This window comes from Neofelis nebulosa, chromosome 2 (genome assembly GCF_028018385.1).
Source record: "Neofelis nebulosa isolate mNeoNeb1 chromosome 2, mNeoNeb1.pri, whole genome shotgun sequence".
Taxonomy (NCBI): Eukaryota; Metazoa; Chordata; class Mammalia; order Carnivora; family Felidae; genus Neofelis; species Neofelis nebulosa.
In genome coordinates this window covers 30,855,007-30,881,784 of record NC_080783.1, presented here as the reverse complement: position 1 = coordinate 30,881,784, position 26,778 = coordinate 30,855,007, and the positions used below count along the sequence as shown (strand labels likewise).

General features: G+C 38.8%; 1 protein-coding gene across 4 annotated transcripts in view; it reads left to right on the top strand.

The window, feature by feature from the left end:
* The window catches only part of PARD3B (par-3 family cell polarity regulator beta), a 1,004,898-nt gene that overhangs the window by 684,413 nt on the left and 293,707 nt on the right, over positions 1-26,778 (top strand). The window lies entirely within an intron of this gene.

Sequence of the window (26,778 nt, the reverse complement as noted above, 5' to 3'; positions counted from 1 at the left end):
CCATAACTATATTTGTGTTTGATAGGTCATAATTGACATAAATAAATAGCACCAATAGCTGGTATTAAAATGTGTAGACTTTAGGGGCACCTGGGTGGCTCATTCGGTTAAGCATCTGACTTTGGCTCAGGTCATGATCTTCCAGTTGGTGAGTTCAAGCCCTGCATCAGGCTCTGTGCTAATAACTCAGAGCCTGGAGCCTACTTTGGATTCTGTGTCTCCCTCTCTCTCTCTGCCACTCCCCCACTTGTGCTCTATCTCTCTCTCTTTCTCTCAAAAATAAACAAATATTTAAAAAAATTTTAATGTGTAGACTTTAGTATATTGCATATTAGAATCATTAAATATTTATGATTAGCTGTTTTATCAGTTAAGATGTATTTGGGTACAAGTAATAGATCATTCATGACAGTGGTTTCACTGGAAAAGGGTTCATTTTTCTCAGGCATTAGGATGTGCAGAAGCAGGCAGGCCAGGGTTGGTAGCTGCTCAAAGAAGTCATCAAAGCACTAGGCTTCTCCTGGCTTCCTGCTCCTCCATCCACACCATGTGGCTTTCAGCCTTATATTTGCAAGATGGCTGCTGCCCCTTCCTGTGCCAGGCAGGAAGAAGGAAGATAGATGAAGGGCAAGAGGCATAAGAAATACTATCTGATTCTGCTTCTTTATCTGGAAAACAATAGCTTTCCAGAAAAGGACTTCAGATGCCCCTTTATTGACATCTTTTTATTCAAAACCATTCCTAGTAACCCAGAACTTCAGGAATATAGGGGAGATGGCCATTTTTAACTAGTAACATTGATTCTCCAACCAAAATTAGGATTTTATGTATATATGTATGTATGTATGTATGTATGTATGTATTTGTTTAAATAATCTCTACCCTCAACATAGGGCTCGAACTCATGACCCTGAGATCAAGAGCTACATGCTCTTCCAATTGAGCCAACTAAACACCCCGGGATTTTCCTAGAAGGAAGAAGGTGGAAAAGGATTTGGTAGACAACAAATAGCTATACATAAAACAGATCAGAGAACCAAATAAAAATTGTCCCCTTTAATTTAGTTTTTCCCTTAAATTTAACGTAAAATGCCTGAATTGAAAATAAAGCAGTTTTGCAATGTAAATACAAAAATTATCTATTAACTAGTTCAGTGTTCTCTGAACAGCAACTAACACATACGTTCCAGGAATTTAATGAATATTAAGTTAAATTGTGTTGATTGCTTCAGTGATTTTCCTTAACCTGAATTTTCACTTTAACAGTTGCGGCTAACTATTCATACATACAATCAACTCTCAAGTACCAAAGGGTGCATTCTCTAAATTCCCATTATTGTCGGAAAACAGGGCTTTCCATTTCTTCTGTGCATTGTCACCTAGTGGAAAGATTTTACCTCTTTGTTAATTAACTCTGCTTCTTCTCACTGTAGCAAAGCAAAGTTTGAGCGGAAGCATACGTTACCTCCTCTCTACACTCAGCTCAGCTTCTGTAAAGAGGCTCTTGGGGCACCTGGGTTGCTCAGTCGGTTGAGTGTCCAACTTCAGCTCAGGTCATGATCTCACGGTTTGTGAGCTCGAGCCCCGCATCAGGCTCTGTGCGGACAGCTCGGAGTCTGGAGCCTGCTTCAAGTTCTGTGTCTCCCTCTCTCTCTGCCCCTCCCCACTCACACTCTGTGTCACTCTCTCAAAAATGAATAAGCATTAAAAAAAATTAAAAAAAAAAAAAAGAATCTCTTTCCCACGATCTCCGCCTCCGCCTGGCAAAGGTGTAAAGACACAAGCAGGTATGTAAAGAAGCAACTACTTTGGGGCCAGTCTTGATGCTGGCTATGAATTAAGGTGAGAAATATTGGATAAGAATATAAAACATATTTGCCTAAGAGTTTACCAACTCCTCCTAAATCAAGTGTATTTGTTTTACACTCCCTTTGTGTATTTGTTTTAACTCCCTTAAAATGTTTGGGTTTACAGTTTGGAAGACACTCCGTCTTTCCATTCAGTCACATATCTACTCATTTGACAAACACCTCTTCATTTCCTACTCTGTGCTGTATATCATGCTGATCTCACAGTGTGTACAGTCCCACCATATTCTGCAGACAAAATGAGTTAACGTTTGTGAATCTAGTCGGAAAAATATTTTTACTTCGGTAAGTTGCCTGTGGGTTTTACTTGTTGTTGTTATTAACACGTTTCCTGGGTTGTACGGCTCTACAGTGGGGATAGGAGGGAGTTATTCATGTAGACTACATGCGAGTCATGTGACTGGCTCCCCAGGGGTTGCCTAGCAACCCACATGAGTGTATGTTGTTACTCTGGTTACTTTATCGTACATTTGAGGACAGGTTCCTGGTTTGCGTTATCCATATCGTTAGATCATCTAGATTTGGACAAATACAGGGGTGTTTTGTTTTGTTTTAGTCATTTTTCCCTCGTGTGTGTCTGGACCTTCAGTACATTAGTATTGTCTTTAATTTCCATAAATATTAAGTTCTCTTAAGAGAAATTAGTATCTATGTTCTTTATTCTCTTCATGCTCTTGTGTATAGACAACATGCTTTGTCCACATGCTTTTGTTAGAACACACTGGGATCACGATATACTGTAAACTTCAAACTTAGAAAATGTGTAGGAACATTGGCCAACTGATTTAATTCCCTGATATATGGAGGAAATATGTCATTCTTCAAGCCCTTTTAGAAACTTACATTGCAATTACTTTAAGATTACTGAGAAGAATAGCCATCTTGTTCACTCTAGTAAGAACCTTCTGTAATATTTATTGTTAAGCAAACATGATATATCACATCGGTTTTCCTTTTACTCCTTTTACTTATTATTTAGTTTATATAATTTACTTTTATAATGGCGACTTAAAAAGAATCATTTCTACTTAATTTCTGTCTGAAATTGGTAGGAATCTACACCAATATATCTTTGACTTTTCCATTACATCTTTTCTAAAGTACAGTGTTTGTCTTCAATTAGTGCCAAATGCAAAATTTATCAGGGCAACTTTTAAGTCCTCTTTAGGAATTATTGTATTTACACATGATCCATAGCATTTTCTCTTGTTGGCTTTTCAATAAGTTATCTTTAATTTGTATGTTTTTGTTGTTGTTGCTGTTTTTTAGAGAGAGAGAGAGAGAGAGAGTGAATTGGGGAGGGGCAGAGAGAGAGAATCTCAAGCAAGCTCCACAGTCAGCACAGAGCCTGACATGGGGCTCAGTCCCTCAACCCTGGGACCGTGACCTGAGCCAAAATCAAGAGTCAGACAGACGCTCAACCAACTGCACCACCCAGGCGCCCCTAATATGTCCGTCTAAATGTTACTTTTGTAATTTAAACTATTTAAAAAATCTGTGGTAAAATGTAGAAATATCATCTCACTATGTATTCTTTTAATATTTTAGAAACAGTTTCCATCATTATCATCCCTTTAATTTTTTTTATCCTTTATCATGGATTGCCATGTTATTTCAAAGGGCTTTCATTTTAATCGCCACTTGCTTCTAGATTTTGAACTGCCTGTGTATCTTTCAAATACACATTTAAACACAGGAGGAAAAAAAATGCAAGTAACGCTTGCTAACTGTAGCATGATTGCAGCCTGTTTGAGAAGGAAGTGAATAAAGAGGCAATATAAAATCACAAGTCAACTTCAAGACCCAGTGTTAGGCTGCTTTCAGTACCCTATTGGAAAGGAAAAATCTCTTGAGTTTCACAGATTAACAAAATCTTCCTTGTATTTACTGTGCTCTGAAAATACAATTAACAGCGTGTATGGGGAGAAGAAAGATAATGAAAAGAGAAATTAGTCTCTGAAAAGCACATTCTAATGAGGCCATGAAATACAAGTTCATGTGTCTTATCTCAAAATATTTATTTAACAGATCCAGCAATAAAAATCAGGAGCCACCTGCCTCTTTAGATTACCTTAAAGTGGTTATTTTGGTTTCATAATAGTATAAAAAAATAAATCCGGGGTTGTCTTTGTTTTTAATTCTGAATTGTGTATTTTATTGAAAATAGCCATAGACCAGAAGCTCAGTTAGATGTTCTTATGAGCAAAAAAGTTTAGCAAAGAGTTTTAAATATTTCTTTTAAGTTTATTTACCTAGAGAGAGAGAGAGAGAGAGAGAGAGAGAGAGAGCAAGGGAGGAACAGAGAGAGACAGAGAATCCTAAGCAGGCTCTGCACTGTCAGACTCATGAGCTGTGAGATCATGATATCATGACCTGAGCTGAAACCAAGAGCCGGCTGCCTAAGTCACTGAGCTACCCAGGTGCCCCTGGCAAGGAGTTTCTCATATCAACTCATTTGTTCAGATACTAATGAAGGGTGCTCTTAGTGGTTGGGAGATGGGTCGCAGAAGCTTCAATCTCAGGTGTGTTAGCAGTGTTGCATTATTGAGTCTGAGAAATCTGTTCAGAGAGAGTCTGAACGCAAGGAACAGAAGCTTTGCCCCCATTGAGGTGTTCTCTTCTTGAAGATGTGTCATGTACGCAATAAACTAACTCTATGTGGCATACTTTAATTGCTGATTCACAGAAGTCCTGTTTGAAAGAAACAGAGGGCAGTGGAAATCAGGGTGGGAGAGCAGGGAGCCGCCTGTTTCCACCTGCCATTCCTTCCTTTTGTAGCGAGCCAGCAGGATGCCTGGTGCTTGGAGAGCTCTGGCAAACAACCCAAAGAGAAAATACACCTTCTGAAAAGGTAGTTAAATCTCAAAGACCTCCAATTCTTTACTGTTTATCCAGGATTGGTAATATTTTCCTTTCTCTTTTCTTATTCATCCTTGTTCGAAGAAAGGACAAAAGCACCTAGTGGAAAGCTTCACCAAGAAAAGGCTTTTTGAAAGAATTTAAAAGAAGACAAAGGAGTGCAGCAAAGCAATACTGGGGACGGGTTGAGGGAGGAAGAGTTTCGCCAGTAAGCAGCAGGGGCTGGGCCTGAGGTGCTGGAGCGGGAGACAGAACCTGTCAACACACAAATGGCTTCTCCTGCTTATGCTGGTGCTGGGCCTTCTAGGGCAGCACAAGGATTCCAGACTGTGGCTTGTAGCAGTTAACAGTCAGTATCCACACGGAAACTTCTGCCCCTGAGCTCTATATGAAATCTCCGGCAGGAGAAGCCCAAAGGGCTCCGACTGGGAAAGAGTTTGCCATCCTGGTAGGGAGACCTGCAGGTTGGTGGTTAGGCACATGACTGTCACTGGCAGACAGCCCTGGGTTTGTCTTGGTTCAGTGTGTCATTCTGAGCCTCAGCCTCTTTAACTTTCAAACATGGATAATAATAATATCAACCTCATAAGTGAGGATGGATTTAGACAATTTATGTCGAACAGCTACATACATGAAATTTAGGACAACCTCCCTACACGGTCACTGTTACCATAATTGAGTGATCCACTTACTTGCAACACCGGAGATACAATTAAATGAGAATCCATCCTGTAAGCAATCAAGAGGGGTCTTCGAGACTACAGGAAGGTTTGATTAATTAGTCAAACGACAAGTAATTATCGAGTGTCCGCTCCCCTGGGCATTGATACAAAGGTGACCCTGAATTGCCCGTCTTCAAAGAGCTTAGAGTTTAGTAAGGAAAACAGATACACACAAGGTACAGAATGATACATAATTCATTAGAGCTGTTGTATGGTGTTAACTTGGTCACTGAACCTGGAGACAGAGTTTTTGAGTTCAAATCCCAGTTCTGCTGCTTACTGGCTGTGTGACTTTGGACAAGGTACTAATAACCTCTCTGTGCCCAAGTTTCCCCCTATATAAGTGAGAGTAGTTAATAATAGCGCTTGAGTTCAAGAGTTGAAGTGAGGATTAATCTTGTGAAAACTGTATAGTGCTTAAAATAATGCTTAGCACTTAGTAAATTCTAGTTATGACACAGGAACAGAAATAAGGAAACTGACCACTGTCTTTTCCCTCGTTGTTTTTTTCTTTTATGTTTATTTATTGCTTATTTATTATCTGTGTGGGACTAGATCCCATGAACTGTGAGATCATGATCTGAGCTCAGGTCACTTAACTGCTCAATCAACCAAGTCACCCAGGTGCCCCTCCTTCATTTTTTTTTTTTGGTTTTTTTTTTTTGTTTTTTTGCTTTTTTTTGGTTTTTGTTGTTGTTGTTGTTGTTACTTAAAGGTGGTTGGGAAAGGCTTTCTTGTGGAAGTGGTTTCTGGTAAGGTTGAGGAAGAGCTGGAGGACAGGAGAGAAGAGAAGAGAATCCTGGGGGGACAGAGAGGGGGACATGTGCAAAGTCCCAAAAGGAAGAAGCTGGCATATGGAAGTGCAGTAATTAGTTCAAAATGGCTACAAGCTGGAATAGGTGGGGAAGACAAAGTAAGGAGAAGAGAGATAAGTGAGAGAGGCTGGATCATGAAGGGCTTTGCAAACCATCCTAAGGAGGTTGAGCTGTCTCCCAAAAAGCAGTGGGGAGCCTGGCGGAGTAATTTGATCAAATCACCAGAAATCCTAGAAACAGATGCCTGGAGGGAGAATGTGAATCAATAAGGACAGCATTGAGCCAAGGGTTAAATCTTGAAGGAGGCTCACATTTGGGGGAAAGGGGAAGAAGGTGCACCAGTAATGGATCATGAGAAGGAAAAGACATATCAGAGGAACCAGGTAGCACCGGGCTTGGACACAGCGGGAAGATAGGGTTTCGTCCAGAAGGGGTTAAGGAGAGTATGGGGCGCTGCGGGGAGATCAAACAAAATGAGGCTGGAGAGAAGTTTATTGGTTCTGGCAATTAGGAGGTAATTGGTGACCTTGGAGCACAGCGGAAGCTTTGGAGCTGGAAGCCATATGGCAGAGGGTGTGGGGACACGGGAAAGTAGCCTCCCCTAGGTGCACCCAGCCGGACATGAAAAGAAGAGGAAAGGTAGAAGTTAGAAGGCTGGCAAGGTCTTTTAAATACAAGAGACCCAAGAGATGATCTCAGTGAAGAGAAGGAAGTTCTAGAGAGAAGATGAGATGGAGACAACCAGGCAGCTGACAGGCTCAGAAGGGAGAGAGTTCGTTCTTCAGTGAACATGAGCCTCGAAAGGCAGGGTGGATGCAGGACAGAGAAACCATTTTTGAGGTTGAGAAAGGAGAAAGAGGATTTTTTTTTCCTGTGAATGAGGGGGAAGAGGAAAAGTAGACTTGATGTTATGGAAGGTTTCATATCAACTGCTGTGGGAGAGGCTTTGGGGACTTAACGAGAAATGAATAAAACAACTGTGGGGCAGCCAGCGAGGCTGAGTGCGACTCTTTCACGATAAATTAATGCATTTAATTTCTCTCTAAGCCTCCTGTTGACATGAGAATGAAAAATGGTGTCCTCTTAATTCCTTAAGAAACTTAAATTCAAGTCTAATTCTGAACTTGAGGAGGCTACTGAACTTTATATAAGTTCCCTTAGTTATACTACCTTTTCCCTAAACTTCAACATTGCCTTTCAAAAGAACTGCTGAATAAATGGACATGTTGTCAGTGCATCCTCTCCTCCTGCTTTCCAGATGAGCTACATTTCAGGATTCTTTACTTGCGCAAATGTTTCATTCACATTTCCCCAAAGGCGGGGCAGGATAGCTTCTGTAACTTCCGTGTGCTGACTGTGCTTGGCCAGTGTTTCTGCCATTCTCACTGCCACTCACGCCAGTGATCCCATGGAGTTCTTGTCCTATTCGTAGATTTCATCCATCACCATCCTTCCTTGTTATAGTCTTCCATATTCTCAGGGGTTTTTCAGATTTCTTTTTTTCTTTTTTCTTTTTTTTTTTTTTTTTTTTGCCTTTTTAAAAAAATTGTGCACATTTACCATAATTTCACAAGGGCGTTATTAAAGATTGTCCAAAAGGAAAGCTAAATGGAGGTCCATTATTTGGAACAGAATTTCTCCTTAAGTCACTGCTTTTATATCTTTTTGAAGTTTAGACCTTAGAATTGCCTCAGTCAGTTTTAGAGTCTTCCCCTGAAACCCTGGAAAGCTGCTTCTGAGTCACTTCATAGGACACAGGACCTCTGGGAGGAGGAAGGCTGTCTTCAGTGGCTCAGCCAGGCCCATTTCAGTGAAAGGACATCACTTCCTTGAAACGAACTCCCACTTAGAGGACATTTCTTATTTTCTAAGAGGGTCAAACCAGACCAAAGAGAAGCACATTCTAGAAAGTAAGTTCTCCGATGTTTCTGACCATAAAGCTGTGTTTCTGAAATCTAAGATTATTCCCAGCAGGAAGCCTAAATACGGGCTAAAGCTACAAAAAAAAAAAAAAAAGTATCCCTATTTTACCTATGATGTCTATAAATTGTGATCACTTATTTTCATTCCAGAGTCATACTTTGTGCTGAACCATGAAAAGCAAAAAATACATTTAAAATATTAAACCGTAAGCTATTAGAGAAGGGTAAAAGAGTCCCTTTGTGTCAGGATTTCTTCTGTCTGAAGGGATGAATAGTAGTCGCCTTTCTCTGACATAAATAGCTTTCATATAATACCTTCCAGAGGAAAAAAATGGCTTTAGGACAAAATACAGTCACTAGTCCTTTTTTCCATGCATGAACTTTTGAACAGGAAAATAACATTAACAGATTATTAAACTATTTGTCACCAAAGAAAAGTGGATGGTATTTTTGTGTCTTGAATAATCTGTAGTGGGAAAAAAAAAAAAAAAGAAAGAAAAAAGAAAAAGAAATCATCAAAGGGATAGTCTTTACTTGCCCTCCTTTCAAAATTCACTAATTTTTCTCTTTCCAATGTAATTTACAATTGTCCTTGGTTTTCAGACTTGTGATTTTGTTCATTATCGCAAATGATTGAATTTTCATTCAAAAATCTAGATTAAATTTCAGAGTTCAGCCTGAGAGAAAGGAACTATTGAAAAGACACTTTCTTCCTTTTCTTTTTTCCTGGAGGAAGGCTTTGGTTCTCAGAGGATATCAAATTCCCGTGTCAGTTTGTAAATAAGCATCAAAAAGTCTGTTGTCTTTTCAGGCCAGGCTGTTTGTCTTATTTGTGTGTTTGTGGTAAACTAATCTACAAGCGCTTCCCTGATAAAGTTAACACTTAGTTAATTACCCAAAGCCTTGACATGTTCTATAATTGCCATTTGGCTAACAAACATTTGATACTCGTCTTGGGTAGAATTTGTTGAGACCTAGAGAAGCAAGCTTTTTGATGGATGGGGAACAAACCAAATAAATACAGTATTTTATGTTCTTTTAATTCAGGGCCAAGTGGATTTGGATGGAGTGTTTATTTAGTTTGCTGGCTGTTTCAAGATGCTGTGGTGTATTGATTCCTTTTATTACTAGCAGCCGTTTAACCTGACCTCTTCCAGATCCAGTATTTTAAAAGCCATAAATTTTAACTTTACTTATGAGCAAAGGCTGAAATGCTGTGAAAGCCTTTTTATTAGTTGAGCTCCACCATTCTCGATGCTCTTGTGTCACCCATGGCAACAATATTTAGGGCTTCTTAAATTAGAGTGGCTGCTCTACTGGTAGGGAGGGGCAAAGGCAGCTGTAAAATGAAGTCATAAACATTTCAGGGGTATAGGATTCCATGATGCGATAGCAGACAGGTGCAAGAAAGTAGGGGCACGCCTGAGGAGAAAAGGATTTGGGTTGATTACATTAAATAAACATTTACTTTAGCATCTCAGATACTGAACAGAGAGGAACAGAATACCAGGCAACTAAAGAGCAAGATGGAGCCCGAGACCAATTCGAGAGACCGGTCTTGAATATGAGTCTTCAGGTTCCAGGCACAACCTTCATCTCTGGATTTATGATAAACTAAGAAATCTACTTTTCTTCCTAAGCTGTGAAAATATATGCTTCTGATCATAGACTGATTTGAACAAGAACCAGGGGAGACTTTTTCTGGAATATCAGTGCTTGACTTTTTGAAGATACCCTAACTGTCCTCTGAGGATTGGGAACTGTTTTGGGTCAATCAGCAAATCAAAAGCATTTCATCTTAAAGTAGACCAGTAATGCACCACCTGGCCAGCCTGCTTTGTGTATACACTTTAAAGGGCCTAATTTTCCATAAAAAAAAGACGAGAAAGGAATATTATACATGAGTTTAGCCCTGAAAGGCATCAGTCAGTGAGAATGCCTTGTGTTTAGAGTTGAGGACAGAAGGAGACATTCTACTTGTGTGGCTTCTGGGTTTTTGCTCACGCACATTGGTAGCTTTGGTCTGCTTTGAAGAAAAGCTGAGAATTTCCCATCAGTTTTCTAATTATCAAGATGTTTGTTTAAACAAATTTTCTTTTCTCAACCTCTAGACCTGTTTTTATTTGATCATGCAGCAAAACTCTGATACAGCATTAGTGAGGTTATATAAGCAAAGAATTATTTCACCATATGAAAAAAATCCGAGCTACAAAGAGAAAAACTCATATTGAAATAATTCAAATAAAAACGCCTACAACCCAAGAGAAATATTGAATGAGGATATTCCACACCCCTCCCATCTTTACTATATTACTTTGCAGAGGAATTTAATCCAAAATGATATGTGTTTAGACTTGGTTTGTTAGTTCACTGTAGTCATCTCTTTCTTTTTCTCTTAATGATAGTCTACTTAAGAATCCTTATACTGCCTGTGGCAAGAGACTGTCCCAGCATTTCAAATGGTACTTATAAAATAACCCTTATAAAGTTTTCTCCTCTTTGAATATTTCAGTGACTTCAATAAGAGAAACAAGACATATTTAAATTTCTTGCTGTTAAAATTAAGTTGCTTCCCTAAATTGTGATTCTTAAATTGCTAAAGTGGGAGAAATTTTCTTTATAATTTGGAAAAAGCGAGTCACAGTTAAAACAACATTGCAATTTTACCACCGTGCAGTTTAAAAATTGCCCAGAAGTCCACTGGTTCCACACTGCTCAAATCGTATTGTGGTCTTTGCATAAAATCAAAGCCTTCAGAGGGTGTGAGTTCTTATACTACTGTAGCCAAAAACTTCTGTCCTAGCATTTTAAGAAGCCAAGTATTCTTATTAACTCAGTTCCCCAAATTCAGTTTGGTTCACTAAACAACAGCAAAATGTTTAAATGTTTGCAGTGTTTTACTTTTCTCCAACCTTATTTGAATCAAAGTGGAACTAAACACTTTCATTAACCAAAATATCATCTGATCAATGTTCTATAGCATACCCCTTTTTAATAACCATGCTTTTAAAAAGAACCAACTTTTAAAAAGTCATTTTGATTGTAGTAAAATATATATAGCATAAAACCTTCCGTCTTAACTATCTTTAAGTATATGGTTCAGTAATGTTAAGTATACCGACATTGTTGTGCATATAACTTTTAACACACTAGATACCTGAACAAATGTCCCCCTTCCCTGCAATAAGACGGCTACCTCTATGGCCAGAACAGCCGTGCTGTTTTTGATGATTTTGGGCAGAATGGTCCCCTCTTTACCCACAGAAGGGAAAGTAGTTGTTACCTTGGGGGAGTTACTCAGATTTCTAGAAAAACTTTCTGTGGGGTTGGCTGTCATGGTGTGAATTAAAAGGTTATGTCAGAGGTTAAACTATGCAATTAAATCAAGAAAGCAGATTATTTTAGTAGCTGACATTAACTTTTGGAAAGAGACAAGATTAGCTGTACTTAGTCACATATAAATCGTGTGAAATGAACAATGGGGAAAAAATTATTTCACCAGGTACTTCCCTTGAAAGAAAATCGTTCCATCTTGCACCTTTAATTTTTCATCTTAATTCTGTTACTTCACGAGGCTCATTATCCTTTCCCAGATTTGCACACAGTGACTGATGCATTGTGACAGGTTGTTTTTGTTTTTCTGCTTTAAAAAATATTCCCTCTCTCCCTAAATAATTATCTGCAAATTAACCTTTTCTCTTACTGGAATATTTGTTGAGCTAGAATGCAGAAAATAGAAATGTGTAAGCAAGACTCTTTAGACAGGAGATAAATTCTTTGAGGCCACCAGGGTATCATTTATTAACTGACTGGTGCAGTCCACTAAATGGGCCCCTTTTGACCTGAAAGAGTTAATGCTCTATTGAAAGTGTATGGATTGTCCCCAGCTTTTCTCCCTTGGAATGCTCTGACCCATTAATGGCAGTAATAATAATAATAGAAAACAATCCCACTTTACCTCCATTACTCTGAAACTGTTAATGGTATCCTAATGTTTTTTATTCTTTAAGTGTAACTGAAAACTGACATTCCGCTCAGCTAAAATTTCAAATGTCGTATTTTTTTTCATTGTCGTTTTTACATGCTGTGTAAAGGATGCTGAGTAAGGAATAATGCAGAGGCTTATAATTGGTCTTTTAAATCATCATAAACATTTATTTTTCCCCCCATGGCTATATCTAGTGCCAATAACTCAGTCATAAGATGATGGGAAAAACTATTTAATGATGCATTATAGCTTCTTCCTAAATTCTTACCTAGAACAAGGCAGGGAGAATATAGCATATGACACTTTGCTCAAAAGTCCATAGTAAAATGAGAAAAAGAGTAGCTTTGTGTGTGTGTGTGTGGGAGCATCAACAGTGAACCCAATAGTCCTTTCTTTTTTTGATATAAACACTTTTTAGAAAAGCTGTATGGTTTTGTGTTTTTATTATAATTAACTATTAAAAGTATAATAGGGCTCTTATTATAATTAACTATTAAAAGTATAATAATAATAAATAACTATTAAAAGTATAAAAGTATAATACTATTAAAAGTATAATTGAGGCTTCTGTTCTGGGAGGCTGACTTCTATAAAAGGTGATTAATGGTGATAACCCTTTCTCGGGCTCTCTGGGGATTATAAGCATTTGGCACGGAGCTTGTCACATAGTAAGTTCTAAATAAGCAGTTAGAAAGCCCCTGCCTTAGTTATTGTCCACAGAAATAAGCAGGTATATTTGGGTGCAGAGATGCAGACTTCAGAGGTCTCTTGTTGCTGGTGGGATCAATCATGCACCCGTTCATCTTGCTTCTAGGGTTGTCTTCACTCTTTTTCTATCCTCTGTGTCCGTCTTCACCTCTGCATGCCTCCCACCCGACATGAACACTCCACAGTGGACAGATTGGTGGGTTTGCTACTCCTCATCAGGCCTTTGCTCTCACCTTTCTCCCACTCTGTTTCTAGGACCATCTCTCAGTCTGTCCAGAGGTCCATTTCAGCTCAGAGTGTTCTTTTGCTCCCCGACTCCTGTCCCCCACTCTACATCTTACTATATCACCCCCTTGTTTTGGGGATATTTTCAAATTCTGCATTTTGACTCCCCATAAGCAGGTGTTTACAGAGAGATACCTCTCTGTATCTTCTTGGGATCAGTTCAGTCCAGTGTCTGTAACATATGTGGAAGAAAACACCCCTTTTTTTTTATTAGTAGCAAGATAGTGACGCGCGCGCACACACACACACACACGTATAGTAGCTTTCTCCTACATATGTAATTTCAACTGATCACAATAAAAAGCCATGAGATTGACATTACTGTTAATTTATTTAAGTTACTTAACTTATCAGTGCCTCAATTTCCTCAAGTATAAAACACGGATAGTATAAAACAATAGTATGCAACTCATATAATTGAGCACACGTGCACACACGCACACACACACACACACGCACACACACTTGAAACATACCTCGTACAGGTAGCTGCTGCTGCTTTTATCATCATCAGTATTATATTTTTCATCATTCCAATTTTACTGATGAAGAAACTGAAGCCCAGAAAGGTTATATGGCTTGCCTAGACCCCAAGTCCTCCAAGGTCAAATCCTCATCAAAGATGCTTCTTACATCAAAGTCTGTATCATTAACTACCCTAGGCTGCTTTTTGCCTATTGTTTCCTTGGTTTTTACAGATAGGTTTGGAATTCACAGTTTGTTCAGAAGTTCTATGAAAGAGAAGCTTGACAGGAACATACCCATTCAATATACAGCCTCCTACAGAAACAGACACCTCCCTGTGAGGCCTCCATCTCCTCCCACATGTCAAGTCTCTCTTGGGTAGCCATGAGAATGTAGTGGGAAGAACAGACCCTTAAAAGTGATATCAGGTTTACTCATAACTTTAAAACCCCAAACAATATATTTAATTAGTACAAGTATAGATAAGCTGTTTGAACTCTTGGTTAACCATAGTGAGAATTCATTCTATTATTTTTGAAAGCCATTCTATTTTTCTAAAGTGTGTAACAATTAGTTGTTGGTTTCTAGTTATTAGTAATCATCTGGAGAACAGTCTCTGCTTCACAGAGGGGTCAGGGGCCAAGACTCCATTTAATACGACTCCTCTCTGTAGGGGAATTTATTTCTCATAAAACCCAACCAATAACAGACTAGAACATGCCTGCCTATAGACGAACATCAGAGACAGTTTTCGCTGCTGTGATTGGCTCTGTACTTATGATCTCTTTGCCATTATGGCCAAAAACAACCTTCCCTGTTGCTCAAGTATCTGTCTAACCCGGGTAGAAACAACTGGTGGGTTGATATGTGGATGAGACATTAGAGAATAGGGTATGAACTCAAGAATCTTTAGGTGACAATTGAAAGTATCTATTTCAAGCTGGTTTTGGCAAGGGAGACAATTTGTTGACTCATGCAACTGAAGAGTTCAAAGGAGCATCTGCATAAAGACAAGGATGGGTCTAGGGTCTCAGTGTCAACAGTGTTCTCTCTCACAGTTCTGGTTCCTCTCATTGGACTTCCTTTTTATGGAAAAGCCAAGATGGCTATCCCCAAACCAAACAGGGGGATGAACTATACTGACCAGTTATGCCTGGCTCATAGGCACGCTTCTGGGTGAAAGAGGGGGAAGCATAGTAACCCCCAAAAGAAACCAGGATTCTCATTCCATCTGGAATGGTGAATACTGGATAGGAAAAAAAAAATGAATGTCAATACCAGGGGTAGATAAAAGGGACAGATCAGGATAATAGCTGGCGAGTTGTGATGTTCTTCTGCTCCTCCACGAGCTTCCCTGAGAGGGACTACAGCAGTGTCCCCAAGTATTCTGAAATTTCACTATAACCTGCCAGGAATTTCAGTACAAGAAAGACTGATCAGAGACTTCCCCAAGGGGGAGATATTAATGGAAATACCACCTTCTTGTAACCTTGTTTCCTGCAGGCAAGGGCTCCTCAGGCTGAGTTATACGGAGACTCCAGCATGTTGTCAGATTTCACAACACATTAAGTGGGACTTCCTTTTCATATTTGCCACCTCATTTATTTTGTGTGCCCCCATGTTATTAGTTTTGCTGCCCATTAATCATTATATATTGAAAAATATAATAAAGTATGCTTAAGAGGAGATAGCATCAGGCCTGGATGTGGCAGTCACAGCTTAGCCATGCCAGGAGGATGCTTCAGGGTGGTGGGCAGTGCCCCGTCCTACCCATTCAGAGGCACATCCAGGAGCACGTCTTGCCTCCCACGTGGACTAGACCATGCTTCCTCAGCCTTTGCAAGGTGGGCAGAGAAATGTCTGAGGCAAGTAGCTCTGGTCACTGTGAGGAAAGACGATTAACCACACTAAAAATGTGTCAGAAGAAATTGCTTTACAAAAGCCTGAAGTTGAAGTTGTAAAAAGGAAGAAAGTAAAGATCAAGATACTGTGTTTGCAGTGCGTTCCATGACCATATAATACAACCGTCTTTCTTCTCCTTAATTTATCCTATATATTCCTTCCATGTTCCCTTTTCTCAAAATACCAGTATTACCCAGCCATTCTGTTGGTGGAAAAGCTTTTAGAGGATTCCCATTGCCCCCTGCTGTGGGTCTCACGTTTTCAGCCACATTCTAAAGCCCTTCCTATCTTATTTCACCCTCTGTTCCCCACTACAGTCACTTTCTCTTTTTTTTTTCTTTATTTTTTTTAATATTTATTTTTGAGAGAGAGAGACAGAGCATGAACAGGGGAGGAGCAGAGAGACAGGGAGACACAGAATCAGAAGCAGGCTCCAGGCTCCAAGCCATCAGCACAGAGCCCAATGTGGGGCTCAAACTCACAAACCGTGAGATCATGGCCTAGGCCAAAGTCAGGACACTCAACCAACTGAGCCACCCACACGTCCCTACAGTCACTTTCTCTTACCAGTCACTCCCTCCACCCTCTATCCCCACCACCGAGTAGACATGTCAGGTTTGTCCTCAGGCTTTTCTTCCTTTGTGGAGCACCTGCTCACCTCCTACTTTTCCAGCTCATGTTCGATTCATCTTCAGGACAGGTCCTGCTTCATTCATGAAGCCTTATTCAGTGACTGAGGGTCAGGGTGCTTTGTTCTCTCTGGACTTTTCCTGCACCCACACTGCTCCAACCCCGAACTATGCTATATGTCAGCATTCTTGGCTCTGCAGTCCTCAGAGTTGTCTACTGTCCTGTGACCACAAAAGTCTATGATGCTGCCTGGTTTGTCATTTTGTTGATGGTGTAATAGGTTGGTCTGAGACAGAAGAGTCACTCGGCTGGTAAAAGAAACTACTTAGCTCTTTACTTGTCTTTACATGGGGTATTCCCATCAAGTAATTTTAGCATTTGGTTTCTTTTTTTTTAAGATTTTTTATTTTTATTTTTTAAGTTATATCTACACCCAACTTGGGGCTCGAACTCACAACCCCAAGATCGAGAGTCACCTGCTCTACCAACTGAGCCAGCCAGGTGCCCATAGATTTTGGTTCCTTTATGGAAAATGCCTCTGTAAGAAACAAGCCTTTGGGGCTATTGAAAGAAGTGAAGTGTATAGAAGATGATTTGAAAAGTTAGGAAAAGTCTTGAACAATACAAAAAAGAACTAGTTTTGAATAAAGAATGCCAATTCAAAGCTAATGATGCCCCACGCCCATGATATATGGCGATGGAAACAGAAATCCTCTTGGCATTCTGTTGGTTGTAAAGAAATCCTCCTAATGAGTGTAAACATTGCTCATAAGAGAAGGCATATGGTATGAACTAATGTTTACTGAATGCTTACATGTGCCAGACATCACGTTCGAGCTCTGTATCAGATAATCCCATAACTACCCTGTGAGAAACGTGCTCCATTATCTCTATTTCACAAATTTTACTAATTTGCAATTGTAATAAACTAGCAAAATTTACAAATGAAGAAACTGAGTCACAGAAGGGTGAGAAGACCGCACATTAACATAGTGTAGAATGGGAATGGGAAATGAACCTAAGTGGTCCGATGCCAGAACTCGTGCTTGTTATAGCTATTGCTTTTAAGAATAAATTATTAGTAGATGCTGAAGAAGCAATTAATTAGTGGAGTGAAGAGATAACATGGTCCTTATTGGAAATACCACTCCCAAGGAAGCCAGGAGTCAAACATTTTTATTTTCTAAAGTTTGGGGATCTTTATTATCCTCAGATGGATGCCTTACAAATGTGAAGGAACTACTGTTCATTATCAGGTGTTATCACTTCATGTGCATCCATCTTTGCTCAGAACATGGATTATAACATCTTAGAGGAAAGTAGGTACCTTATCTGTTATTTCTGAGGGTTCAGAGGAAGTGGGAGGAATGTAACTCATGTGTTGTCTAACCAAAGAAAGCCTCACAGAACATCCGAGGCCAACATTTCCTTGTCTGCAAACTCAGGATTTTAAAAGGAATTGGGAGAGAGTTGAGTTGAGTGGTTGTTCTGGGATTTACATGAGATATAGTACTTGGGTTCTCAGAATGATTCTTAAGTCATCAGAGATAGGGAAATCACAAAATATTATTGGAAACCCCCTAAATTCACTTTAAAGTAGAGAATTCAAAATTATCTGCAATAGATAGCCGTTTCTTCAATCAAGCATTTGATGAAGTGGTTGGCTGTGTTTAAGCATGGGGACCCACAAAAGATAGATATCTTGAAACTGGAGAATGACACTCCCTATGATAGGATGCTCGTGGCATGAGCAGCAAGCAGAGACCATCACCTCTTACCTGTTACAATGCCTGTTATCAAAAAGACAAGAGATAACAAGGGTTGGCAAGGATGTGGGAAAAAGAGAACCCTTGTGTACTGCTGGTGGAAATATTAATTGGTACAGCCACTATGGAAAACAGTATGGAGATTCTTCAAAAAATTAACAATAGAGCTACTATGTGATCCAGCAAGCCACTTATGGATATCTATCTGAAGAAATGAAGTCACTATTTTGAAGAGGTATCTGCACTCCTTTGTCCATTGCAGCATTATTCATGATGACCAATACATGGAAACAACCCAAGTGGCCATCAGTGAATGATTGGATAAAGGAAATGCAGTATGTATACAGAATGGAATATTATCCAGCTATAAAGAAAAAGATGGAAATCCTGCCATTTTCTACAATATGGATGGACTTTGAGGGCTAACTTGAAATAAGTCAATGAGAGAAAGGCAAGTACCATATGATCTCACTATACGTGGAATCATAAGAAGCTAAATTCATAGAATCAGAGAACAGAATGGTGATTTCCAGGAGCCTAGGGATGAGAGAAGTGAGAAATATTGCTCAGAGGGTACATACTTCCAATTATTAGAAGAATAAGTTCTGAGAACAGAATTCCATGCCGTGGCATAGAGACTATAGTTAACAGTTCTGTATTATGTACTTGAAAGTTGCTAAGAGAATAGATGTTAAATGTTCTCACCACACACAAAAAAACAGTAATTATGTAGGGTGAGAATGAACCTTATTGTGGTAATCATTTTATAATGTATATGTGTATCAAAGCATCATTTTCACCCCTGAAACTTCCACAATGTTCTATGTCAATTATATCTCAATAAAAAATAATATAATGTTTACCCATGGTAAAAAATAAATAAAAGCAGGGACTCACAGGAAACAGTTCATTTCTCCAAACTCCTGCCCTCTCTGAGATATACTCATTCCAGAGCCTACTCTCACTGAGATGAATGGTGAGTGAAATTGCTCTCATTACATAGGTTATTTTAACCTGCCCTCTCACCCTTCTTCTTCTTTCTAGCTCTCTCTGGACATGAATGTACAAGTGAATTTGGGCAAGATCAATTGTGTATATGATACAATCTCATGTTGTACAGGAGAGAACTTTGTAAATTATAAAGCAACAAGGAAGTATTAGTTACTATTACACTTATCTTCTATTACCCTTAGGACCAAGCACAGTTCTGAGCCATAACAAACACTCAGTAAACACTCATGGATAGCTGATTTAATTTTGGCTTGACATTTTAACATTAGATTGAAATCTTGCTTAAAATATATCCATAGAGAGATTGTTATTCAGATTGACACCGAACTGAAAAACACACTTTCTATCAGTTCTATAAATAACTTAGTAACTGGGAATTTGAAGTGTTTTTTTTTTTTTTTTAAGTACAGTCAGCTATAAAAAAAAGGGAGAAATAGTAAAGCAAAAGCACGAAAATAATTTTTGACCCTAAAAAAATACAGGTATTCAATTTACATTATAGCATATAAAACCATCTTTGTATGTCTTCAAGAAATCAATTAGTTTGACCTTTTAGTTATGCTAATGGTTTTAAAGAGACTTACTAGAATTCTTTGTATTATACTTTATTTTGAGAGTACTATAGTATACACCCATGTAAGACATAAACCACTCAACAATCACAAGCAGAATAAAGATGTGCTGTTGAAGCAAGCCATACAAAGAGTAAATGATAAAAGGAAAGGAGGGGGAGGGGAGAGAGTGGAACCATAGAAGCAGTTTGTGTTCAGAGTGAAAAGCCTGTTAGCAAGGTATGCAAGGAGAAGCCAGAAGACATTTAAGGGTGTGTTCTTGGTAGTGGGTAAAAACAAGACTATTTAAAGTGCACTTACGGAGGTGGGAATGGCATAAAAGGTTAATATTACAAAGAGAGAAGTTAAGCAGAGGGAATGACTAGTATAAAAAGAAAGGCAAAACATAGAGATGATGAATGAACAATTATGGGTAGGACAGACATTATTAAACCCTTGAAAGTGACACCAAAGAACCTAAGGGCCCTATGAACAAAGAACAGGAAGCTGTGTGAGCGCTTTGAGGAAGGTAGGCAACTGTGACATATGTTTCTCCAGGTAACATGTCCCCACTCACGGCACTGGAGAAAAGGGGCATCTGTGTGCTGTAACCACCCTTCACTTTCACCTTCACTTATCCCTACAGCAAATATTTATGTAGTACTTCCCTGTGCTGAGGATACAAAGTCAACAGGACTAAGAAAATGATAGGTGGCATTTATCGATTGTATTGATCCTATTTCACAGGTGGAAAAGCTTGCCGTTTTAGACAGTTTATTGGACCCTCAAATACGTCTTTTTTTTTTCTGTTAAATAATAAAAGTAGTTTTGTTTTGTTTCCTTTATAGCCATGTTCCTTTTGGAGACCAGTGGTATTTATGTATTTTTTAAATTCATTATTGTCTTAAATGCCAATTTTAAGTTGTTATAATCAAGTAAGAATTTTCCTAATAAGCGAGATAAGAGAGAAAGCAAGAGATCACAACAAACCACACTATTGGGAGTGGGTTTGTCTCAGTTCTTTAGTTGCCTCAACAGAATCTGCCCAGAAATATGGCTATATATTTTTCAAAAAATAATCTACCCATGGGGCACCTGGGGGTCTCAGTCGGTTAAGTGCCCGACTTCAGCTCAGGTCATGATCTCACAGTTCATGGGTTTGAGCCCCGTGTCAGGCTCTGTGCTGACAGCTCAGAGCCTGGAGCCTGCTTCGGATTCTGGGTCTCCCTCTCCCTTTGCCCCTCCCCCTATTCACTCTCTGTCTCTCTCAAAATTAAAATAAAACATTTTAAAAACTTTAAAAAAATAATCTAGCCATGAAATTGAACCACAGAGTCCATTTTCTTATCTACAAGATAGACAATAAGTGGAAAAACTGTCATAAGAATGTTTTTGGTGCAATAAATTCACAGCTCTTCACATTTGTTACTCATAATTTGAGTCCAGGAAAGGAACCAAAATAGGGCATAAGATTTTGACCATCAGTTTCTAAAAGAAGGAACTTTTAGTGAAAATTAACATATATACCAATACTTGGCAAAGATTCGAAGACTTTGGGAGGGCCTTGCCCACACTCATCATCAAAGCGTGTGTTGTATTTGTTCACCTAATCTTCCCATATTTTCTCTAGATATTTTCACTTTAAAATAGACAATGTTTGGAGACAGAGTAGGAGAGATTATGCAAATGTATGAATCTTAATGAGAAGTTCATTATTGAACATTTGACATGAATTTCAAGAAATGATAAAAGACCCTGGGATTTACGAGACTTAAAAGAAAAATCTCTGCTCCTGAGAACTTGGAAATTGCCAGTAAAAGAACTGAGACCCAAATGACAGAAGATAATGTATAAGCCAGATTACATTATGCCCTATGGTAATGAATAGGAAGCAGGGCACAGCGATAAGCTTGGAATGATGATCAATATTTGGAATACTGAGATAGGCAAGAAGGTAATTAGGCCCATTATGGACACAGCACAGATAACATAATTTGGGAAATTCTACATTTGGATATTATGGGGAACTTTTTTTCTAAGCTAATGGATTTGCAATGATATCTATTAAAGCACATAAGACATTTTGCCTCTAGGGAAACAACAACAAAAAAATCAAATATACAAAATTTTCAGTTAAGTGTAATCTAAAATAAAAAGACAAAGCGGGATATATTGGAACATAAAGTGGTGTTGTGACTTCCTACTTGGAATTTATAATAATTTTTCATTCAAACAGTTTTAAGGCTATTAATTTCACATCACAACTCCCCATGAAGCAAGTAAAGCATTTCCGTTGTATTTGCCCAAGTTCATTGCTCATAATACAGCAATGCCAAATTGATAATGAAAGTAAGCTATCTTGCCGAATTCCCGGCCTTCTTAAGTTTCACGCTGTGACCCCTGAATAGCACTGCAATCATTTTGATCCCCAATTTACTACTGGGCACAATTCCTTTATTTTAGAGGGAGGGGCAATAACTTAATTAATTTTCACTAAGTGCCTTGAGGGCCATTGATGTTATTGAAATGTGCAAATTAATACATTATTTATTTTTAATTTATCATAAGTATTTATTAATTATAAAGCTCTAGCTGGCAGAAAAACTTGCCATGCATCTGAAAGTGAGTACCTTACCCCAAATAATTTCTTATGTTCTAATAAGAATGTATGGGAAGAAATTTCATCAATAATGGAAGATCCAATTACTGGTCTTCTGGATTAAGGCATTCTTTTATTGCAAGATTTTAATGCTAGAATGGGAAGTTCAAATATTGCCAATGAAATCTCAGACTAATTAAATGATTATAGCCTTAAGGAAAGGACAACCAACACTCCACTTGCAGTCCTCCCAATGATAGCCTCTATCTGTGAGGAACAGATGGGTGCATATACCTTATTTCAAATGAAAAAAAAAAAAATGTAAGGAGCTGTTTGAAAAATCAGTTCAACTTTGGAATAAAAAAGGAATGACATTATTTCTTTATGAAGCCTTTTTCACCTTTCTGCTGCAGGAATGGCTTTATGGTTTTATTGAAGAATGCAATGGTAGACCGAACCAAATGAATTGTGTGGGCCTTCACTTACTCCGATGTTCACATGTGGCACAGAAGTAACAGTGACGATAATTATCACTACTGCTTTGTGAGCGCATACTATGTGCCAGATACTCCTCCACGCTTGTCCTACCCTATTTTTACAGATAAGGAAACTGAGGCACTGAGGTTAATAACTCAGGAAATAGGTGGCAGAGTAGGGGGTGGGGGGCTGTTTCATGACTTCCCCTCTTAATCACTCACTGTTAACAATGCTCTAGATTTTTATTCTCTGTTATCCTAATCACCTCCCTGTAGGGAATCAACAGCAGTCTGCATCCATAGGGCAGGAGCAGGAATCCAAGACTGAGTCAGAGAAGCGAAGGTCCATATCCAAACAATCGTCTAGGAAGGACTTTCTGTTTTGTAATATGTTGACATGGGACTTGCTACCTAGAAGGTGGGAGTAGTGGTTTCTCAGTGTGCTAAGGATCTGTTCTATAATGGCACCTGTTGACCCAGACAGTAGCTTTCATGCCACCTGTTCCATGCCTGTGGGAGAAAGAGTGGCACAACCCCTTTAAATCTTTAGTCTTGTGTGTGTCCATTCTCTCTATAATACTGCGGTTTTCTGGATGACAGGGAATGGTGGCTATGTCTAAGGATTGGTGGGACCAAAAGACAAGATCCTGAAATTTCCCTCTACTCTTTGTGGGGAAAGCTTCTGGGCCTCAGTGAAGCCAATCCTTCCTTCATTTGGGAAGAGATGAATCTTCGAAAGTACTTTAACATCTTTTAAAACCAATGTCAGTGAGGTATCTCTTTGAGGCTTTTATTTTCAGGAAAAATTCGGCACATGGAACTTCCAGCATATTTGTATTACACCACCTTGAGAATAATGTTCACCATGTAAGATCCCTCTTTTAGCATTCTAGATAACTGTAGTGTCATTTGTTTAAAGAAGTTTGTAGATATCAAGTTCGTGTTTCTGACAGAAAGACACGTTTATCTGGATCACAGAGAATGTGGTCACTGGATATAGAAGTCAGAAGTTAAAATAATAAAGCTTTGCTAATAAAGTTTGAAGGAAGATTTATTCCTTGGCATTCGCAAGTAAGTGAGGTTGGCCTGGAAATCATTCACTGAAGAGTCATATTAAGATTAGTTCTGTAGATGCTCAAAATGGAACAAGTAAATGCTCAAATTTGGACAGAGTCCCCCCACTCTGAGACTGATAACATATGGTATTCATAGATCACTCTGTCAGATAATTGTTTAAAATCAACCACGGCCAGTATCACATCGACTACAGAAGAAAATATAAGGAGTCATCATATTTGGGGATGACTGCAATGGGCCAGGGTAACTGAGGTTTTGAATTTGATTAATCACTTTATACTACCCTTTCAGAGAGACCTCTACTTTTAATGGGAGCCTAGAAAAAAATGTAATTTGTGCCACTGGTTAGGCTAAAAATAGGCAGTGAGTCTTCCCATTCTAAAAGCTATAGAATTTCCTAGGTAGTGTCAACCTACATTTGAATGCGCGAGGGTAAGAATAAGGGAAGAGGAATTGAATGTGACCGTTTATTGCACTCCATACAATCTTTCCATGGTAGGGTACTTTATTCCAAGTGTTTTGTTGGAATCTGGTGCTGATAACCATCAACTGACATAATAATCCTTCCCACAACCAGTAATATAACCTTGAGCTTCTGTTGGAAGCCCTGGGACACCTAAAGGAGATGTGAGACCCTGCTCAAGTCCCACGTCAGAGTCTCCTTTCACTTGGAAAATCAGTTCAGTGACCCTGGGAGTCCTTGCAAAGACTTTCCTGATTTCAGATGTTCCTCTCTCGAATCAGTCTGCTCCTGCTACATCCTGTTGACTCCCCAGGAATAAATATAAACACTTTTTCCAAGCCTCAAAACCTTTGAGCCCACATTTACAACCTAGAACTCATCACTTTTTGCTTTTAATTTTACTACATACTACATCCAGTAAAGCTAGGTGTAATTGTGGCCAACATCAGTTGGTACTTCTGATTTGTGGCTTCTGTTTATTTTTGTAGGGTGAATTAATTGCTGGCTCTATTAATCCTGCAAAATCCATGAATCCTTAATGTTCAGTTTGCTTAGAATGAGTAACAATGTATTTGTTTCTCCTCAAATATGACTTCTTGCTGAGCTGCTTTTAGATAGTGTGCCTTATATCTTAGATGATTTATTCACTTTCATGTTCTCTAGAATTTATTGCTAAAGGTTGACGTGAATACTTACAGTTTGGGCTCTAATATAATCTCCTGAATGGCAATTAATAAATAAAAGATGGTTACTACTGTTGACAGAGGAACTAAGCTTTCTCAGATAATGTTCTTCATCTTCTTGTTTTCACCAAACTTCATGTCAGACTTCCCCAGGGCTTGATGGTGTAAAATATTTCCTGTAAACTCCAAAGCTTTTACTGTTGCTTCAATACCCCAAACCTCTATGTTGCCTTTTGTTTTCTTGTCAGAAATGATCTTATCCAATTTCTGTTTCTTCAACTTACCTTCCTTCCTGAGAATATTAGAAATATGCCTCTTTCTGGATTTAGTAGTAACATGTTTTCAGTATTTATGACTCACAAGTAGCATCTGAAATTTGTTCCTGAAATTTCTGGTACTTTTTTTTCCCACTTGATCTCATCTCTGTTGGGTTGATTAAAGATACACTGTTGCCTGTAAAATGCAGTCTTTGTTGTCATCATGTATATTGTTCAAGGTGCAAAATCGCCTCCTGTAAGCTAACGGTGAAACTGTAAAAACAACATCTGGTCTTTGTGTTTGCCTGCTTGACTAATCTTATCTGGGCAAATCTAGACTAATGCTCTTATTCTAGAGATGAGTTCTCTGTGGGCCAGTGTCAGTAGCTTGACTCTAATCAAGTAGAAGGCAGGGGCCAAGTGTATCTGTAGGCAGTACAGAGCAGAAATGCTGAAGTTAGACCGCCTGAGGACAGTTCCCAGTTCTGACGCATATGGAGTGTGTAACTTTATACCGGTCATTTCACTTCTCTAGGCATGCGTTTCCTCATCTGTAAAATGGGAACGCAGCGCTGGTGTAAGGACCGTAGTGAGGTAATGCAGGTAAAGCACTTAGAACAGGACTAAGCATGCTGTGCAATTAGCTATTAGAATTATTGTCATCATTCTGATTACTTATAACATATTCAGAACATATGCAAAAGAGTGTGTTGTTATGTAGCTGTGTGTGTGTGTGTGTGTGTGTGTGTGTGTGTATGTGCGTGCATTAGGCCTTTGCTGCACTTCAGTATTCCTTGTTTTGCTTACTGGGTTAAACTGGTAGCAGCGTTCATGGTAGCGGCCATAGGAGAAGCAAAAATAGTGATGATAGTAAGAAAAGACGGTGTGGCTTATTGAGCCCTCCTCTGTTTTAGGCATTGAGTTAGGTACTTTTATGTACCTAATCCTTAAAGCGTTCTCCATCTGCATCTATTGAAATACTGCAAAGTAGTTCATTCCCAGAAATGCAAACGTAGCCTCTGTGTGGTAATAATGTTCATAACTGGAGAGGATCATGAGCTTTAGCCCTGGTGGAAAAGGGCCCTGATAGAATTCCTTCCATCTTTAAAATAATCTTTGTGCTGCTGGTATTTAGATAGCCTAATCCTGCCGTAGACAACCAGAAGCCTGGCTGTGGCTGGGGATGGAGGTCACGGCCTGAGTGAAAGGGGACAGGTATGCAGGGAGAGCCAGTGTAAATGAAAAATATTGTATATCGGAAAACAAGCTACTAAAATTCACTTAGTTTTTTTTTTTCTTTTTGGACTTATATATTATATTTAAATATTACTTCTTTTCTAGATACCCAAATAGAAAGACAATTTGGAACAATAAGCATTGACACAGACAAGTTGTTTTCTTTCTTGCTTTGCTTTATTTATTTATTGACTAAATAAATTGCCTTCATGATACATTAATAGCCACTAGAGTAAAGTGTTTAATCACAAAAATTACAATCACTTCAATGCTCTTTGATTTCCTTGCAGTATATTACTCAATAATCATAAAAATAGTGGTGGAAATAATAAAAGCTAGAATGTAGGGAACATTTGGGATGTGCACTGTGAGAAGCGCTCGTCGTCTCAGATGCCCTGCGTGTGTGTGTGTGTGTGTGTGTGTGTGTACATATACACACAGTCTCATACATATAGTCTCCAGATACTGCTGGAATCTTTCAAACTCATATATATC